General features: G+C 39.9%; 1 protein-coding gene across 6 annotated transcripts in view; it reads right to left on the minus strand.

Annotated features, from left to right (window-relative positions):
* LOC144511875 (bromodomain and PHD finger-containing protein 3-like) overlaps positions 1-6000 on the minus strand; it is a 64963-nt gene extending 58963 nt beyond the window's left edge. For 2 of the 6 annotated variants that reach the window (XM_078242289.1, XM_078242294.1), the window contains exon 1: positions 5631-6000. The gene's annotated coding sequence lies outside the window, so the exon portion shown is untranslated. Of the gene's footprint in view, positions 1-517; positions 570-4863; positions 4895-5630 lie in introns of those variants that run through there. The other 4 variants (XM_078242293.1, XM_078242292.1, XM_078242290.1 and 1 more) reach the window with 4 other exon arrangements.

Below are 6000 nucleotides of genomic sequence, written 5' to 3' on the forward strand. Positions count from 1 at the left end.
ACCACATTAATAAGATCAAAACTACAAAGTTGTCCAAGCCACAGTGCCCTAATCTGTCCTCAAAACCCTGTTCTATTTGCAATTAGATTATTTGCTGATGTAATCTGTTTAGATTTTGTAGATGTAGAATAACTATGTTTCAAAGTAGCCCTTTAACTCATAATTCCTACAACAAAACTGAATGATCTATTAGTATGAATAATTTAATATATGTTAATTAATATGGACATGCATTTGTTACTTCGTTGTTAGCCAAGCTAACTGCTACAAATGGACCTACAAACCATGTGAACAAAAGGATTTGGCCAGCAGGGTCTCTAGACTCTCAAAGATAAGATCTATGTAACTCTCAGCAGTAACCAACAACTTCAGGTGTTGAAAAAAATTGCTGTGAAGTGCAGATAGGTATTACAAAATTTAATATTCACTCCTATAATCTTCTAACAAACAGATGTGCCTGATCAATGCCTCTTTCTGTTGCAATGCAAAAAATGCAAAAAAAAAGACTCGGTTTAACCTTTGAAGTAATCTTTACTATTCAGGCTTTCGAATTTGCCTTAAACATGGCCTTTGAATGCTGTTCAAAGCCAATCGAGGTTTAGCTTTTTACAAGTTTTCCCCATCGCCCCTGGAAAATGCAAAAAAATACACATTCAAGTAAAAGGAAAATTAAAAAGAATGACAGTCCTCTTGTGTTGCTGGGACAGTAGTGCATGCTATCGAGGAGTGGGGCAGTCTATAGGCTTCCAAAAGGTTTGAAGTGGAGGTGTTAATGGGGTGAAAAAATTATTCATGTAATTTCTGCAGATCAAAGAAAATATTTGGTAAACAAAGATAGGTTTTTAAGTATCTATATACTGTTAAAGACCCAAGAACAGGTTTGTGGCACAAAATTGAAGCATTTCAAATTACATTTCCAGCCTTTAATAGAGTTCTTAAAGCTTTTTCTGCCAGTGGGCAGTTTTCTGATATGATGTTAGGATTTGGTTCAAGGTCACAATACAGGAACTCAATGTACGTCTACCCGGGACAGTCAGTGAAAATTCTCTGTACAAATGTCTGCATAGCTATATCTTTTTAAGACATGCTTTCATAAATTAAGTTCTTTATTATGCATCAGCTGTTGCGTATTGTCATAATTGTACCTGTGATTAGAATTAGTAAGCTATTTCATACCAAACACCACTAGAGTTCGGTTTATTTTATTCCTAGATATCGCTTCAATCCTACATTATCAAATCGCAAAACTAAAAATTCATGGAATGGGTTCAAAAATACTTCAATACCAAAGATTATTTTTATTTGTTGCTCGTCAGTTTTGCCTCCTTCTTTGCAGGCATTGATTGTTGCAATGGAACCAGCACCCACTTTTGCTCCTTGACCAAAAATCCATTATTTGTGGGTGTGTGCCACAACAGTGTCAACAGACTATTCAACCAAAGCAATTCCATAACTGGGCCAGATCTGATCTTCCTTCAAATAGCAATCAAGAAATAGAATTCTGACCAATTTTCACCTGAATAACCAAGAGAACAGAGGTCAACCGTAGTGCACTTAAAACTTGCGATCAAATAATTCTGCACAGACAATTGACCCTCATCTGTGTAACTCGGTTACTTATTCAATAAACTCACTAAGCATCAGAGAGCCTTCCCAGAGCACATAGCTGAGAGTATAGGAGTTTTATTTTCAATAAAAATACTGGAGCACTCCAAAATCAAGGTTTTCACATTTGTCCAATTGTAGGTCAGTTATGAACACCCAAGTCTTCACTATTAAACACAATCTATAAAATGTATACATAACATACTGACATAACAAGTTAACAAAAATTTTGGTCATTGCCTGTCCACTTCAGGCAAGAGTTTTACATGGTACAAGATCCAGGTTGCAATGAAATAAGAGATGAAAAGGAAAGCACAACAGACTCAAGTAGCAATAGAAAAAGGGAATAAAATGAAACGAAATGCTCAAGATAAAAAAAATGGAAATTAAAACTTAGTTCAATAAAGTCTTATGACCTCAGAGACCGGTAACTTTTAAAAAGATATTTGAATTCTCAAGTTATTAACTCAGAACACGCAACAAAATTTCACCGTTTAAGGTAAGTTTTAGATGAAAAGGTTTAACTGTCAAATGAAAAAGAATAAGCATTTTTAACATAACACTATCTTTCTTGTAAGCATTTATACTTTAAATTCAAAATTTCTGACGGCATTTTCCAAAACCCCTTTTACTGAAGTGTTCCAATCTCCCAGAAAGAAACCAACAAACCTCTCAGCTCTCAAAGATTTACTGTGATTCTTCTGCTTTCCCCAATTATCTTCCGAAGTGAGGCATTTCTTGGGAGATTCTCCCACGAGCATCCAGCTAGATGAATGCTCAAGCATTTCTTCCAACACCTCACAAATTTAGATTTCCCCAGACAGAGCTCGTGTCTCACCCACACTCTTACATAGTGACTACAAATCAGAAACATTTTTAGTCCTTGATAGTTTTCTGCTGCGTTCAAGGTGTTGGCAGAATCTTTCTCAACCTGTCTCAAAACTGATCCCAGGCTGACTGCCTCACAGTTGGTGAAAAGAGTAGATATACCAAAACAAAAAAAAAAATTCCTAACCTCCATCCCTCTGGCAATGTGGCACAAATAGCCCTTTACCCAACAGAAATGCAAATTAATTATCTTTAACTTTAAACCTGTTCTTGGATCTTAAAAGTATATGGATACTTAAAAACCTATCTTTGTTTACCAGGTATTTTCTTTGATCCGCAGAAATTACATGAATAATTTAATCCACCCGGTTTTCAACTTCAAACCCCTTGGAAGCCTATAGACTGCCCCTCCTCAATGGCACGCACTACTGTCCCAGCAACACAAGAGGACTGCCCCTTTACTCTGCAACTCCAGACCTAATCAATAAACTATCCAGAACAAGCTTTCTTGCACCTATGCTATATTTAGAAATTGTTCCAAACTTTAAAAAAATCCCATAATAAATGCATTGTAATAAAAGTAGTTACTTATGTTTACTGTAAAGCAAATAATGTTCCAACAACAACTAGAATACTGCATTGATGCACACAATCCTTAGCCCAGCTCATTGCTACTGAATTTTTAAACTTCAGCATTCGGTAGCGATGCTTTAAGAATGTATTCCCTTTCTGTTCAATGAAAAATATCTATATTTGAAAAAAAATGTCTTCACTATTTCTTGTGAGAATCAGAAATAAATAAGGAGTTGCAACATACAACAGTTTTCACCACTCTCAATCCATTCAAAAAACTGGAACATAAAGTATTCATCAACTTGCTACCAACGTTTTTCCACATAGTAGATACTGAAATACAAAATTCATATTAATAATTTTACATTAAATTGTACTGTACTGTGTGGTTTAAATTAAGTGAATGGTTATAATCATGTTTTAGTTTAAAAGCCACATTTCCAGATTGAATTGTTTATTCTCCTCTAACATATCGCAAATGTATGAGCACAAGCAGCTAATTGTTCACTGTTTTACAAATTATAATTAAATTTTTCTCCTACGTCCTCTCCCAAAAAAAGCTGAAACTGAACGTGTCACAGATAAGGTCAGACTGAAAGACAAGCAGAAATTCCAACTGTACTTTTATATTTCTGATAATCGGAACCAAATAGTTCCCTGAGCAGGAAGGCAAAGAGGGGAATGTTTTTGTTGTTGCACCAACTATGTTGTACCTGTACAGGCATTTGTGATCTGACAAGAACATGCTAAAAATCACTAACACCCTAAGTCAATTATTGAAATGTGAATTTCTGCACATTTAATTCCACAAATGTCTTGTATGTTTTTAAAGAAAGAACAGCTAGTTCTGCAATAGAGATAATTCATTGGTTGGAAATATGAAGGCAAATGGATTACATGATTATTTGGGAGAGGTCATTTACAATAAAATTAAGTTTATTTACTGCCCATAATCCATGAGGTACATAAATATTCAATGTTAAATTCAAAACACATCCCTGTAGAAGATTACTTATGGAAATTTTTTTTATAATTTGTGAAGTATTCAGGTAACAGTCCCTTGCTCTGGAAATGTTACCATTGCATCCATGTTTCAAATGTAAAGGTTTTACTTCCTATCAAAAATGTTGAAGAGAAATATAATCTTTTATGTACAGGATGTCTGCACAATTCAGTTAAGTATCAAACCAGTACTTAATAACCAAGACACTTTTTAAAATCAGATCTAAATAATTTTTTAAAAATTAATGTACATGGTAGATGTTTTGAGAGCAAGACAAAAAGTTTTTAATTTAGAGAGCATGTAATGGCCTTCTACAAAACACTGGCATCCGTCCGTACAAATCACCAGTAAGATCCAATTGTTTGTGACATTTGTAATAGAAGGGTGCCTTTTCGATTTACGACTGCAAAGAACCAATACCCCAGAAAAGGTAGTTAATTCTTCCAAAGTCACTCAGGATAAACGGGCCATTTCCAGATAAATTTGAACGTTATGTTCTAAATTCACTAACAAGAATACTGTGTTTACCTCGTTACCAACGTTCGATAAAAAGTGAATAAGAGAGGGCCACGAACAGAGAGATCGGCCAATGCCCAAAGCGGTCAAGACATCACTAGTCCTTCATAGTGAGGCGGGAAGGGAAAAGCGGGCACCCAATTTAAAATCAGTTGACCACTGAATGTACAAATGATGGTGTACTTTATTCCAAAAGTTGGACCCCACCCCACCGCCCGTCATATTACTAAGTGCTGTACATTGTTGACGACGTCCCCTCACCCCCACCCACAAAAGCTGAGTCCTTTGTCCTGCTCTTTGCCCTGGCTCCCTGACACCCAAAGAAACTGGATACTCACACACCAGCTCAGCTGTTCGATGACGTCGAGGGGGGGGCGGGGGGAGGGGGTCAAAAGGTGGCTGACGTCACTGCAGCACAGCATCTTCCCGGGCGCGTTTGAATTCACCTCCAGTTGGCACGAGCCGCTCGCCTGGGAAGGTTGCCGCCGTATGCACCCCCTCCCCACCCGAAACCATGACCAACAAAGCCCCTCCACTCCAACCTAACTATCGCCTTTTAACCGAGAATTCCCCCCCTCCCCCTCTTTAAACATTCCCCGCCCCCATTCCCACGCAAACAAGAACATGGGGGCAAACGGGCTCAAACCGACCATTAACGGTCGCCCAACCGGCCCGGCGGATGATGGACAGTCGCGCCAGCCAATGGCGGCAGGCGTAGGCGATCGGCGGCGCCCAATCGAGAGCGAGGTTACTCCCCGTTGACCAATATGGGCGCGGAGGGGGGGCGGGACTTGCTGCCCCTGTCTCTCCCCCCTCCCCCCCCCCCGCGCAGCTTCGGTGGGACGGAGAGAATTTACTGTCGAACAAGATGGCGACTATTTCCACAACAAGCGACACCTTCCCCGCCCCCCCTCCCTTCCCCCTCCCGCAACGCATATTAATTAAAGATCCGCTTAACGGCTAAAACGGCGAGTGCCTTTATACTCGCCGGCGGCCAACGCGACACCGCGGGCTTCACTTTCCGACCCGCGGGGAGGCCAAAGAGAGAGAGAGAAAAACGACAAACGCGTTTTAAACAACAGAAAAAAAAACACCCGCCATTTACCTTGCGTGTAAATCCCAGCAAAAAAAAAGTCGGGGAGAAAGAGAGAGGCAAAGAGGGGAGGGGGAAAGGGAAAAAAAAACCACCCTCCTCCGGGACACAATAATTAACTAATGGCACCAGAAGCGCCTGGTTATCTGCCGTTCGGTGGTGGTGGTGGCCGCCGCTCAAATCAACGCTTTAACGTGTCGTCCTCTCGGCTCGGAGCGCTTCATGGTGCGCCCGTGGATGGTCTCAGGACGACAAAAGACGGACTTTTTTTAATGGAGATTTTAGTGCGAGGAAGAGTACGTAAGATAGCGGTGGAAACGCGAACCCTTTGCCGCTGGTAGGAGAAGGGAAGGAGGGGGGGGGGAGGGGAGGTGTGCGTGTT

This window comes from Mustelus asterias, chromosome 25, assembly GCF_964213995.1.
Source record: "Mustelus asterias chromosome 25, sMusAst1.hap1.1, whole genome shotgun sequence".
Taxonomy (NCBI): domain Eukaryota; kingdom Metazoa; phylum Chordata; class Chondrichthyes; order Carcharhiniformes; family Triakidae; genus Mustelus; species Mustelus asterias.